This window comes from Rhinoraja longicauda, chromosome 9, assembly GCF_053455715.1.
Source record: "Rhinoraja longicauda isolate Sanriku21f chromosome 9, sRhiLon1.1, whole genome shotgun sequence".
Taxonomy (NCBI): Eukaryota; Metazoa; Chordata; class Chondrichthyes; order Rajiformes; family Arhynchobatidae; genus Rhinoraja; species Rhinoraja longicauda.
In genome coordinates, this window is record NC_135961.1 from 51,930,993 (window position 1) to 51,946,238 (window position 15,246).

Sequence of the window (15,246 nt, forward strand, 5' to 3'; positions counted from 1 at the left end):
CGATGGGGAAGAAGCTGCTTCTGAATCTAGCAGTACATGGTTTCAAGCTTCTGTATTTTCTGGCAATGGGAGAGGGAAGAAGGAATGACTGTGGCATGAATGGTGCTTGATTATGTTGGCAGCATTCCCAAGACACCATGAAGTGTAGTTGGAATCAATGGGGAGAAACTGGTTTGCATCAACTAACCCCGACGTGATCTAGCCGATCATCTACCATGGAGGAACAAGACGCCCCTCCTGCGGCTCCAACGCCCGGCGTACCGCAGCTAAACGCGGTCAGCGTTCATCTTCCTCCGTTTTGGGCACATCAACCCCACTTTTGGTTTGCCCATGCGGAAGCCCAGTTCCACCTAAGAAACATCTCGGTGGATGAGATGAAGTATTATTACCTGGTCAGCGCCCTACCGCCTGAGACGTCCGCGCGGGTGATGCAGTTCATCACCTCCCCTCCTGCAGACGGCAAGTACGAGGCGCTGAAGGTACACATGCTTCGAACCTTCGGATTCAGTAGGCATGATCGAGCTGAGAAGCTTATGCACCTACCGGATCTCGGAGATCGGCTGCCGTCCGCCCTCATGGCTGAAATGTTGGCGCTGGCAGGTGAGCACAAGGATTGCCTCATGTTCGAGCAGGCGTTTCGAGAGCAACTGCCAGAAGATGTTAGGCTTATGCTCACGGATTGTTCTTTTAAGGACCCCGTGGCATAAGCGGAGAAAGCCGATGCGCTCATGGCGTCCAAATCGAAAAAACATAGTTCGATCAACAGGGTCTCGGCTCCATCGGGCAGCCCGCAACGGCACCAAGATGGCGCCGCGACTCCCGTCATTTCGCCAAAACCCCGCCAAAAAGATCCGCACAAGCGCGGCTGGTGTTATTATCATCTGAGATGGGGTGGAGAAGCCCGCAACTGCCGCTCGCCTTGCACCTTCTCGGGAAATGCCTCGGCCGATCGTACATAGAGGCGGTTGCGATTGGCCAGAACCGACGCCTCTACGTCCGAGATCGATTCACGGACACAGAATTCTTGGTCGACACGGGAGCCATAGTCAGCATCGTACCGCCGACCGACCTTGAAGCCCGATCGGTTAAGAAAGGGCCTACCCTCATCGCAGTTAACGGTAGCCCCATCCGCACGTATGGTACACAGACAATGTCTCTGTCCTTAGGCACCCGCACGTACGAATGGTCGTTTATCGTCGCGGAAGTCGGTCAAGCGATCCTGGGTGCAGATTTCCTCTGGGCCTTTTCGCTAGTTCCCGATGTCCGAGGTAAAGGCCTTCGACCCTCCGCTAGCAGCGATGAGCCCGCTGCTCCACCACCGGCCACCCCGCCCAGCCCGACTGTCCAGGCTGTCGTCGCGGCCTCCGACCCGTATGCTGCAGTCCTGGCTGAGTTTCCGGAGCTGCTTGTTCAGCGTTTCGACACCCCTTCTGCAAGGCACGGCATTGTCCATCACATTCCCACCAAGGGGCCCCCCGTTTTCGTGCGGGCACGGAGGTTGCCGCCGGACAAACTCAAGGTAGCACGTGAAGAATTTCACAAGATGGAACAAATGGGCATTGTCCGTTGGTCCAACAGCCCGTGGGCCTCTCCGTTGCATATGGTCTCCAAAGCATCTGGGGGGTGGAGGCCATGTGGAGATTACCGGCACCTTAACGCCGTCACCATGGCGGACCGCTATCCTATACCGCACATCCAGGATTTCTCGTCCGGGCTGGAAGGTGCCGTAGTATTTTCCAAAATTGATTTGGTGCGGGGCTACCACCAGATTCCTGTGCACCCGGGAGACATACCAAAGACTGCCACGATCACTCCGTTTGGGTTGTTCGGGTTGTTCGAATGGTTGCGAATGCCTTTCGGTTGGAAAAACGCGGCACAGGCGTTCCAGCGGCTTATGGACCGTGTGGGTCGGGATTTGTCTTTTGTTTTCATTTATTTGGATGATAGCCTGGTCGCCAGTCGCTCGGTGCGAGAACACCTAGTCCATTTGCGGACGGTGTTCAAGTGGCTTCAAGACCACGGGCTCATCATACACCCCTCCGCGTCAATTTGGCCTCCCCTCTATTGATTTCTTAGGACACCGGATCACCTCAGCCGGCGCCACTCCTTTGCCTGACAAAGTGGAGGCGGTTCGTGCCTTCCCGCGACCCACCACAGTAAAGGGGTTGCAGGAGTTCGTGGGTATGGTGAATTGCTATCACAGGTTCGTGCCGGCACGGGTAATGCGTCCACTCTTCTAGTGTCTCGCAAGCAAACCTGTACAGTTGGAGTGGTCCGCGGCCGCTGAGATGGCCTTTGAGGCAGCTAAAGTGGCTCTGGCAGACGCCACCATGCTTGTCCACCCAAGCGCCTCTGCCCCCACGGCCCTGACGGTCGATGCGTCGGACGTGGCGGTGGGAGGGGTTTTGGAACAGCATGTAGATGGCAGTTGGCAGCCCTTGGCGTTTTTCAGCCGACAGCTTAACACGGCTGAGCTGAAGTATAAGCGCCTTTGACCGAGAGCTTCTAGCTCTCTATTTAGCTGTCCGCCACTTTAGGTATTTTTTAGAAGGCCGCCCATTTGTGGCCTTTACGGACCACAAACCGTTGACTTTTGCTTTTTCGAAAGTGTCCGACCCATGGTCGGCCCGCCAGCAGCGGCACCTGACTGCCATCTCACAGTTTACTACCGATGTTCGCCACGTCGCGGGTAAGCTGAATGCCGTTGCTGACGCCCTGTCCCGGCCAGCCATTTCCCCAATTTCAGCGGTGGAATGCGAGATGGATTTCCAGGAGCTTGCGGAGGCACAGCGCCTGGCTGACACTGCCTCAGCATACCAGTCCACCACTTCGGGGTTGAAGTTGGCCCAAGTGGCTTGCGGGCCTGCGGGTACAAAAGTCTGGTGTGATGTTTCCCTTCCCCGCCCTAGGCCGGTGGTGCCGGCCGCCCTTCAGCGCCGGGCGTTTGATGCCATTCATGGGCTGGCGCACCCGTCCATTCGCTCCACCTCTGCCTTAGTAGCCGCTAGGTTTGTGTGGCATGGCCTGCAGAAGCAGGTAGCCACTTGGGCCCATTCCTGTGTTCCCTGCTAGACCACAAAAGTTCACAGCCATGTCCAACCTCCGGTGCAGGAGTTTGCGGTCCCTGCGGTCCGTTTTTTCCATATTCACGTTGATTTAGTTAGACCCTTGCCTTCCTCCAGGGGCTACACTCACCTACTCACGGTGGTTGACCGATTTACCCGTTGGCCGGAGGCTTTCCCATTGTCCGACACCTCCGCCGCCTCTTGTGCCCGGGTCCTGACCCTCCATTGGGTGGCCCGGTTCGGTGTTCCGTCCATGATTACCACCGACCGGGGGCCCCAGTTCACCTCTACCCTTTGGGCTACGCTAGCGGAGCTGTACGGTTCCCGGTTGCAGCAGACCACGGCATACCACCCACAGGCTAATGGGCTCGTGGAGAGGTTTCACCTGCAGCTTAAGGCAGCCCTCAGTGCGCGGCTGGACAGCCCTGACTGGGTAGACCAGCTCCCCTGGGTCCTTTTGGGCATCCGTACTGCTCCTAAGCAGGACCTCGGAACTTCGTCCGCGGAACTGGTATATGGCTCGCCAATCAGAGTGCCCGGGGATTTCCTTCCGGAGTCCTCTGGTCAGCAGCCCTCGGTTCCGTCGGTTTTAGCATCCCTCCGGGCGCGAGTGGGTTCCCTGGCTCCGGTTCCTACTTCACGTCACTGGTGTCCCATGGTGCATGAACCGCCTGCCTTGAAGGACCGTGAATTTGTGTTTCTGCATAGAGATGCCCATCGTTCCCCGTTGCAGAGGGTCTATGAAGGACCGTTCCGCGTGTTGCGTAAAGGGACGGTCACCTTCACCTTAGATGTTGGGGGCAGGAGTGAGCTCGTCTCCGTGTCCAGGCTCAAACCTGCACACTTGGATCAGGACAGCCTTGTCCTGGTCGGTCAGCCGCCTCGGCGGGGCCTCCCTCCTGCAATTCCACCTGACCCGGGACCCCCTGCTTCTGTGGTGCCTGCAGCCCCTCTCCTCACTCGTTCTGGTCGCGAAATCCGGCTCCCTGCTAGATTCCGTACCTCAGGTTCTGGGGGGGGGGGGGGGGGGTCATGTAGCGACCATAGGGATTGGTCCTGAGAGTCGAACCCTCGGATTGGCCAGCTAGGTCAGGTGGTGGTTTTGGCGCCCAAAACCAGTCAGTGGGAAGAGAACTTCGAAACGAACAGTTTGATTTAATGGTTGTCTGTAAATTCGTTTGTTATACTTTGTAATCGAATATTGCTGCCACAATAAACTTCTTTAACAAAGAACAAGCCTCCAGACTCGCCATATTATCTGTAAAAATTGGTGAAAGTCATTGGAAACATGCTGAATTTCTTAAGTCTTCGGAGGAAGTAGCGCCATTGATGTAGCTTCTTGACTACTCTATCAATGTGATTGTGCCTGGGCAAACTGTTGATGATATTTATGCCGAGGGCTTAATAGATGTTGCTTATGAAGTTTGCCATCACCTTCATTGCACCAGCACAGCCTTTGATAATTTGAAGAAAAGGATATCTGAATATTAAGACTTCAGACCTGGTACAAGACACATGGTCCAGCATGCAACAGTGGTACATACCCCTTATATAATTCAGAAACCTGGACTACCTATGGTAAGCAATTCACGTCATTGGAAGGACTCCACTAATGAATGGCGTCTCTATAAATTCCAAATTCACTGGAAAGATGAGTTTGTTTGTCTGGAACTATCCTCTTCCAGACCAATATCTCTAACACTGAAGCTTTAATTGCTCTGTTGGGTGAGTCATGTTGTTTACAGGTTTAACTCCAAATTCCTAAAACAGACATAATTCCATATGCTCGAGCTTCGAGTCATGGTTGATGATCGCGTCTTCCCTCACCTCTCCTTTGCCATAGACGCAGATCACTACAGGTAGCCCTTCGAGCTCCAGGTGCAGTCTTCGCTGGAAGATTTCCGATTATATGCTTGCAGTTGGCACCACCGATATCAACCGATAGGCATGTTGAATGGCATTAGTTTGCTAGACCCTTCGTCCAGCTTCACCTGCCAGAAAGCTGAGCTCATGTCTAGCTTATTGAAGACCTTCGCTTGATCGAGGTCTGGCAGGATGTCCTCAATGACTGGAAGTGGGTGGTGTTCTTGCTTCAACGCTTTGTTTAGTGATTGTGGATCGATATACACCCGGAGATCGCCATTCTTTTTCTTCGCGACCACGAGCTGGCTGACCCAATTCGTCGGCTTGTGCACTGGTGTGATCATGTGACACTCTGCCATGTGCTCCAGCTCCTTCTTCACCTTCTGCTTTATCGCGTGAGGTAAACGCCCGTGGCGGTAAGATTGTCGGTTGCACTTCCTCATCAATCTGCAGGTGGCCTTCACCTGGCAGCTCTCCCAGTGCACCGTCGAACACCTCTGCATAGTGTTCTTCAGCCTTAAGCACTTTCTCCTTAACGACAATGTGTGTACACGGTGAAAACTGTCATCATTCACTGTGATCAAGTTAATTCGCTGACTAGCTTCGCTCCTTAGCAGCGGCATGAAGTCATCATTGACCACGATGAACTCAACGGAATACTTGCGGTTTGTCTTGGGCTTGAGCAGCTTAACCCAACAAACTCCTTCTGCGTCCAAGGTCCCACATAGGAGATTAGTGGGCAAAATTAGGGCACATGGTATTGGGGGTAGGGTACTGGCATGGATAGAAAATTGGTTGACGGACAGAAAGCAAAGAGTGGGGATAAATGGGTCCCTTTCGGAATGGCAGGCAGTGACCAGTGGGGTACCGCAAGGTTCGGTGCTGGGACCCCAGCTATTTACGATATACATTAATGACTTAGACGAAGGGATTAAAAGTACCATTAGCAAATTTGCAGATGATACTAAGTTGGGGGGTAGTGTGAATTGTGAGGAAGATGCAATAAGGCTGCAGGGTGACTTGGACAGGTTGTGTGAGTGGGCGGATACATGGCAGATGCAGTTTAATGTAGATAAGTGTGAGGTTATTCACTTTGGAAGTAAGAATAGAATGCAGATTATTATCTGAATGGTGTCAAGTTAGGAGGAGGGGGAGTTCAACGAGATCTGGGTGTCCTAGTGCATCAGTCAATGAAAGGAAGCATGCAGGTACAGCAGGCAGTGAAGAAAGCCAATGGAATGTTGGCCTTCGTAACAAGAGGAGTTGAGTATAGGAGCAAAGAGGTCCTTCTACAGTTGTACCGGGCCCTGGTGAGACCGCACCTGGAGTACTGTGTGCAGTTTTGGTCTCCAAATTTGAGGAAGGATATTCTTGCTATGGAGGGCGTGCAGCGTAGGTTCACTAGGTTAATTCCCGGAATGTCGGGATTGTCGTATGTTGAAAGGCTGGAGCGATTGGGCTTGTATACACTGGAATTTAGAAGGATGAGGGGGGATCTTATTGAAACATATAAGATAATTAGGGGATTGGACACACTAGAGGCAGGAAACATGTTCCCAATGTTGGGGGAGTCCAGAACAAGGGGCCACAGTTTAAGAATAAGGGGTAGGCCATTTAGAACGGAGATGAGGAAGAACTTTTTCAGTCAGAGAGTGGTGAAGGTGTGGAATTCTCTGCCTCAGAAGGCAGTGGAGGCCAGTTCGTTGGATGCTTTCAAGAGAGAGCTGGATAGAGCTCTTAAGGATAGCGGAGTGAGGGGGTATGGGGAGAAGGCAGGAACGGGGTACTGATTGAGAGTGATCAGCCATGATCGCATTGAATGGCGGTGCTGGCTCGAAGGGCTGAATGGCCTACTCCTGCACCTATTGTCTATTGTTTATATTGTCTATTGTCCATCGTCGTCTTATTCCACATCATGAGCTTCTTATGACATGGGGCCAGTGTGTGATCTACACCGTGGAAAATCTGTGTGGCAAAATGTTCACGCTCACTCCGCTGTCCACTTGGAAGTCGACCTGCTTCCCATTGACGAGCATTGATGCATAGACATCATCTCTAGGCTGCACTGTGTTGACTGTGAGCTTGACACTGTCGATGAACTCTGTGCTCATGTCACTGCCAGTCTGGTCGTCCACGTTGTGCACTTTACTCTTTCTGCAAACTTTGGCAAAATGGTTGCGACTGCCACATGCCTTAACCAAAATGGCGGCGCTGCCCTAGCAGCTGCGGCTCACCTGCGGTCCATTTGTCTTTGTGTTTTTGATGTTTTTGTTGTCTTAATTGTAGTTGTGATGTGTTGTTTTTGTGTTTGTGTACTATGTGTGTATGTGGGGGGGAGGGGGGGAACTGTAACATTGTAAATATGTGTCCCTTCCGAACGGAGACCCGACCTTTGTTTTCTGGGCCGTGTCTCCGTTCCTGCTGCGGCCTACCATCGGCCCAACTCCTGGAGCTGTCGGCCTCCAGGGCTCTGGTTCGCAGAGCCCGCGGATCGGACTTACCATCACCTGAGCCGGCCGTCTTCGGAGGGTGCGGGAGCGGCTGCGACTCGCCTTAGGCTCGGGCCGCGTGGATGCCGACATCGGGAGCTCCGGCAGCGGCAGCGGGTTCGCCCGCCCCGAATCGCGGGGCTTGGGCCGCGGACATTTCACCGTCCGGCGCGGCCTAAGATAGGCCGCGGGATATTTCTCTGCTGGGCGGGGGCTTCAATGTCGGGAGCCACGACCGCCCCGACGTGCAGCAACAGCGGCAGCAGCGTGTTCACCCGCCCCGGATCGGACTTATCATCGGCGGAGCCGGCCGTCTTCGGAGGCTGCGGGAGCGGCTGCGACGCGCCTTGGGCTCGGCCCGCTGCGGACCGTCCGGTGTGGCCTGCAACCACAACAACCTGACCGCGGGCGAGGACAGCAGGAGAAGGGAAAGACATTGTGGCCTTCCATCACAGTGAGGAGAGGACTGGAGGAGACTCACTGTGATGGATGTTTCTTTGATGGATGTTTCTTTTTGTGTGTTTTTGGGGTTGGGTAATTTGAATGCCTATTTAATGCTTTTATTGTTGGACTGTGTTTTTGGGGGTTTTGGGGTTGTGTAATTTGAATGCCTATTTAATGCTTTTATTGTTGGACTGTGTTTTGGGGGTTTTTGGGGTTGTGTAATTTGAATGCCTATTTAATGCTTTTATTGTTGGACTGTGTTTTGGGGTTTTTTTGGGGTTGTGTAATTTTAATGCTTATTTAATGCTTTTATTGTTGGACTGTGGGTGACTGAATTTCGTCCAATATTGGATGACAAATAAAGCTATCTTGAATCTTGAATCTTGAATCTTGAATCTGTCCGTACGCTGGACACTGGTTTTCCTACTTTTACAATCATCTTCTTACCTGCCCATATGCAATCCTGTTCCCAAACTAATTGCAATGATATACATTTTTTAATGGCATGATATCATGGAGGAAAGACTTTATCTGATTGTAATCATTACAAGCCTCTTCTACCATCTATATGAACTAAGATGTAGTGTGCAATAGAATATCTGGATGTTGGGCCAAATTAGTACAGCACCCATGTTGTAGAATACTATTAATGTGCATTCAGATCTGACTGACTTGAGAGCTGGACATGCTGTGGTTCTTGATTATTCCTATATTTCAGTTTATTGAATTTTTTGCCCTTAGCACTCCTGGACTGCAATAGGAATAAAATATGATAAAAGGTTATGTGCAGCTCATCGTGCATAGTAGTCATTTATTAACACCAAAATAGACTTCTGTGCAAATTTATCTATCAGATTAAACCTGAGCTGAACATTCTGCTCATCCACTCCCACATTATCAGTTTCTAAATTAATCTGCCCTTGTCAAATAATCTGCTTTTCAGTGGCACAGCACTGTAACTCTGAAATATATCGATTCAATACATTGTTCTTCATTCACAGCTGTGCTCACTGCAGCAAATTTAATATTTTTCCCCTCAATAAATTGAACTAATCGCTGAGGATCTTGCCACTTCAACAGTTTAGATATTGATTCAGAAAACACTTTTACATGCAGGTTTGGTAACAATAAACAACAAAACAGAGAAGTTTGGAAATAAACTTCTTCCAGATTTCAATAATCCATTCTTCCAAAATGGAAATTTTGTACTGAAGCTCAAAACTGGATGTTCCAATAATCCTTGAATTCAAACATTAAATTCCAGCTAGCAAGATTTATTTGAATCCCTGCATTCCAAATGTGTGCGTTTGCCCGTGGCAATTTAAAATGAAGTTCAGATGGGTCTATTATTCAAGACATAAAAGACAAAGTTGGACTTTGATCCTATGATAAGGTTAGTTTGCTGTTTTAAATTACAGAACAACTTAACATGACGTAAACAGGAATTCCTGTTTTCCTGTAAACTGAAATGAACCAGTGGTTTATTCATTGGATTTTCCGTGAAACTTTTGTAATCAGAAATTACTTTTTTAAACACAATCTTATTAAGTATAAATTTATCTTGAGTAATTTGTGAAACTCAGCTATAATGAACCTATCGATATTCTGACACATGGTATAAACCACATTCAGTAATAGTTATGAAAATAGAATTTCAGAATTCACAAGGTATCTTACAATTTAATTCACCTCGCTCCTCAAACATCTTCTTGTCTGCTCTACAATTTTTTGTTGCTGTTCTGCACCATGAGGAGTTCTAACAGAGAGCAGTCAAATGAGCCTGTCACTGAGCCATCTTATTTAACCTGCTTTTGTTAGCCATTGCAAAACTGTGAGTGATGCTTAACTGAAGACTGGCTCAAACAACCAATCAGTATTTGAATTTGGCATATAGATATTAACTTTGATTCTCCCAGGGGGGAATGAAAAAGTACAAACCACTGGCAAATTGTGGCTTTTGCTCTGGATCATCTGCTGTACAAATAAAGACATTGCTTTATTTTGTCAAGAGTATTTTGTACAACCTTTATTCTTTTTCACAATGATTGACAAGGTGGTCATTTTAAATTTAGATTTAGATTTAGATTCTACAGCGCGGAAACAGGCCCTTTCGGCCCACCAAGTCCGCGCCGCCCAGCGATCCCCGCACATTAACACTATCCTACACACACCAGGGACAATTTTTACATTTTTACCCAGTCAATTAACCTACAAACCTGCACGTCTTTGGAGTGTGGGAGGAAACAGAAGATCTCGGAGAAAACCCACGCAGGTCACGGGGAGAACGTACAAACTCCATACAGACGCCGCCCGTAGTCAGGATCGAACCTGAGTCTCCGGCGCTGCATTCGCTGTAAGGCAGTAACTCTACCGCTGCGCCACCATGCCGCCCATTGGTGGCATTGCAAAGTCCTTTTCCCAGCACCGTGGTATTCACTGCTGGTAGTCAGTTTAAGATTTGCTGTTGAGACAGCTGATGTTAGGGTTCAACAAAATATCATCACCAGACACATTTTCTTCCATTTATTAGCTTGGAATTGACTGCTAATCTTCTCTCACAGAACAAAATATATCAAGATCATCAAATCTTGGTGCAACATTGCAAAGATCCAGGTGTTTCATCCAATCATTGAAGCCCTGATAAATTTGCCTTTTACTATCATGACCATTAAATGTACCAGGTGAGATTGATTCAATTTAGTCTCAATGCAGCTGATGCCTGGATTTGTTCTCACAGAAAAGGTCAACAGCAATTTGTCCTATCTTCCTCATTGACCCAATGTATCTACTTCTTCACAACTCTATTATTCTTCAGTTTTGCTGCTTTTTTCTGGGCAAAGTTCATCATCAGGATTCATATGTTGATCACTGATTAGGAGAACTGTGGTTTCCAGTCCTATCCCTAAGATCTAAACACAGGTTGACTTTCCACTGAAGGATTTACTGCACTGTCAGAGATGGGATATTAAACGACGTTTTCTCAGATGAAAGCAAAAAACAACATCCTTGGGATTATTTTAGACTCCTGGGCACTAGGATTTATTGATTTATTGACTATTGTCAAGTTTGCAGACGACACAACGGTGATCGGGCTTATCACCAACGGGGATGAAACAAGCTATAGCGCGGAGGTGCAGAACCTGGCGGACTGGTGCTCGGAGAACAACCTGTCCCTAAATACCACCAAGACCAAGGAGCTGATCATCAACTTCCGTAGGTCACATAACGGGGAATATGCCCCGATCTCTATCAACGGGGACAGTGTGGAGAGAGTGTCCAGCTTCAAGTTTCTGGGCACTCACATTTCATGGTCCAATAACACTGCTGCGCTGGTCAAGAAGGCACAACAAAGACTGTTCTACTTAAGAACACTGAAAAAGTCTGGTCTACCCCAACAGCTGCTGACGACCTTCTACCGCTGCACCATAGAGAGCATCCTAACGCATGGCATCCCTGTGTGGTACCTCAGCTGCACGGAGGCAGAAAGGAGAGCTCTACAGCGGGTAGTCCATAGAGCTCAGAGGGCCATCGGAACACAGCTACCAGACTTGGAGGGCATCTACAACACACGATGCCTCAGAAAAGCCACCAGCATCCACAAAGACTCTTCACACCCCTGCAACAGTCTGTTCGAACTCCTTCCATCGGGCAGACGATACAAGGCCTTCTACGCCCGCACCTCCAGACTCAGGAACAGCTTCATCCCTAGGGCCATAGCTGCTATGAACCGGTCCTGCTGAGCCGGATGGCCACAACGCATAGATCAACTTGCACTTTACCCTGTCTAAAAACTGTTACAATTGTTTCGTTTAGTTGGGTTGCTGTTAATTACTTAAATTATTGCATCGTATGGGAGGCGCATTCCCAATCTCGTTGTACCCCTGGGTACAATGACAATAAAGATATATTGTATTGTATTATCAATTTTGCCAGGAAATTATTTGCTTCAATTTCCTTCCTTGGAGCCACCAAAACAATGGTCAATGCCTATGGGGCACTTCTGGACTTCCTGATATATTATGTAATATAGTTCAGAGATAAATATGTTTCTTCTCTCTTGTTCAGTCTGGTTGCCAGCTCGATCTTTGGCGGATAGGGCTAATTTTAAACGGAAAACATAGACGGCCAGATGGCGCGAATCCACCATTACAACAGTTGGAAGACACGCGCGGGTCCAACTGCCGGTGCGCGAGCTCCGGAAAGCGCGGGAAAACGCGAAGCGGGGCGCGTGATCTGCCTCCAACGGCCGGAGCGCGCCAGAGCTGTCACAGGAGAACTGATGGACAAATGAAACTGGAGTAGCTCAGCCAGTTACTCCTTTTCCTGAAGAAAAGGAATAGGTGACATTTCGGCTCAAGACCCCTTTTCAGACCGAGAGTCAGGGGGGAAAAGGAGACGAGCTAACAATGGGCCGTTTCCTTGATCGATTTTACTTTTCGCATATCTTTCATTCATATCTTCTATATCACCGTCTACATCTCTCATTTCCTTTCCCCGTCACTCTCAGTCTGAATAAAGCTATCGAACTGAAACGTCAACCAACCTATTCCTTTTCTCCAGACTAGATGTTGCCTGGCCCGCTGAGGTACTCCATTTTTTTTGCGTCTTTGACTTTGGTTTAAACCAGCATCCTTCCACCACGTTGGGAGAACTGCTGCGGGCTCGGGCGATCGGCCGCCAAAGGCAGGAGTGCGAAGCGGGGGAGTGCAAGAGCTCCGAGCACATGCTGCCTCACCCGGCGCGCCATCCTCCTGCAGCCATCCCGAAAGAGCAGGAAATGGGACGGGGTAAGAGGAGCGGTTTGCACGTGAGAGTATGGCCGCTCAGAGAACGTTTATTATTTCTTTCTTACCTCGCAACGCTGTACGAGCAATACTTTGACCCACAGCCATCGATGGAGGAATTGGAACAGGTGGCCAATCGTATGATCGGGATGATAAACTCCAGGGAGTGTCTTGCGAGAGTGAACTGAAGCCAGGTGAAGATGATGGTAAGTTGTAGTTCCAAGGAAACTGGATGTGAAGCCACCAATAGTGTTCGGATGGCATTGTGAATTGATTTCATAATTGTGCTATGGAATCATAGAATGAGGCCAGGTGAAGATATTGGGGGTCAAGTTGGGGTTGATGGAGGGGTTGTGGTTGGGGGAGTGGGATAAGGGGTGGATTGGAGAGGAGGGGGAGTTGGGGTTAGGGTTAGCGTGGTGGTTTGGGAGGGGAGGGGAGGGGATGGGATGATGGTAAGTTGTAGGTACAAGGGAACTGATGTGAAGACACCAGTAGCATTAGGATGACATTTGAGAATTGATTTGATAATTGTGCAATGGAATCATAGAGTGGTCTGAGCATAACAGCCTAACAAACCCTTTGGGACATTGTCTGTTTCCAGTAAAGCAACCCATAAAGCAAATCAACAAGTAAAGCCTCAATCTTCGTAGTAGCCTGCTAAATTATTTTCCCTAAATGCAGATACAGATTGAAATGTAATATGGAGCCAGCAAATCTATCCCCATTGGCCTGCTGGATAAACCAGCAAAGCTCAGGAACCAAGCGTGCCAGAAAATCAGTGGTGGAACTGTAATGAGTAAATATTAAATTTAAGTGCAAGATTATATAACTAAATTAATTAAGACAGGGTTAAAATATAAAACACAGCAGAAGAGCCACTTACCACCATTTTGGGCTGATTATAATAATAATAATAATAATACATTTTATTTATATAGCGCTTTTCATATACTCAAAGACGCTTTACAGAGATTTTGAGAACATAGGGGAAATGAATAAATAGATAAATAAGTAAATAAATAAATGAACAGAGAAAGGAGACAGAAGGTGAGGTGACCTTCAGTGGTTGAAGGCAGTACTGAACAGGTGAGACTTCAGCGATGTTTTGAATGTGGTGAGTGTGGGGGATTATCAATTAATGTGCGAATTTACTTCGAAATGTTATTAGTATACAGTGACATATTCACATTATTTTGTAATGTCTGTTTTTACTTTGAAGGTTTACAAAGTTTAGTTTAGTTTAGTTTAGAGGTACAGCGCAGAAACAGGGCCACCAAGCCCGCACCGACCAGCAATCCCCGCACATTAATGCTACGCACACTAGGGACAATTTTACACTTATACCAAGCCAATTTAACCTACAAACCTGTACGTCTTTGGAGTGTGGGAGGAAACCAAAGATCTCGGAGAAAACCCATGGGGAGAACGTACAAACTTCGTACAGACAGCTCCCGTAGTCAGGAACGAACCCAGGTCTCTGGTGTATGCTTGATGTATGGAGAATATATGCAGATTGGGCTTATTTTCATTGGAGTGGAGCTGTGATCTTATTAAAACTCTGAGGCGTATTTACATGTGAATACTGAGAGGAATTTTCCTTTTTAAAAGTATCCAGAATGAGGGGACGCAGTTTCAGAAACTAAGACGGAGTTTGGGAGGAATTACTTTTCTCAATTGTGACTCACTGAAATCTCCACCCCAGAGTGTGGTAGAGGTGAAATCTTTGAAGATGTTCAAAGCAAAAATTGTTAGAAACGTGAACTACAAGGGGGTAAAGGCATATGGGGAGACCAGGGAAAAACGGTGTTAAGGCCAAGAGGCCAAGACTGAGGCAAGATCATGAGACCATCAGTCTAATTAAAAGTTTCTGTAAAACATTTTTACTGACTACGTTTCTATAGGTATGTGAAAAGGAAAAGATTAGTGAAGATGAATATAGGTCCCTCACAGTCAGAGACAGGTGAATTTATAATGGGAAACAAGGAAATGGCAGCACAGTTAAATGAGTATTTTGGTTCTGTCTTCACGAAGGAAGACACAAACAATCTGCTGAAAATACTAGGGGACCGAGGCTCTAGTGGGAGTGAGGAACTGAAGGGAATCCACATTAATCAGAAAATGGTGTGAGGTAAACTGTTGGGACTGAAGGCAGATGAATCCACAGGGCCTGATGGTCTACATCCCAGAGTGTCAAAGAGGTGGCCCTAGAAATCGTGGATGCATTGGTGATAGTTTTCCAATGTTCTCTCGACTCTGGATCATTTCCTGTGGACTGGAGGGTAGCCAATATAACTCCACTTTTTAAGAAAGGAGAGAGAGAGAAAACGGGGAATTATAGACCAGTTAGCCTTACATCGGTAGTGGGGATGATGCTGGGGTCGATTAATAAAGATGTTATAGCATCTCATTTGGAAAGCAGTGATGGGAGGAAAGTCAGCATGGATTTAAGAAGAGGAAATCATGCTTGACTAATCTTTTGGAATTTTTTGAGGATGTGACAAGTGGAATGGAAAAGGGAGAGCCAGTGGATGTGGTGCATCTGGACTTTCAAAAAGCCTTTGACAAGGTCCCACACAAGAGATTAGTGTGCAAAATTAG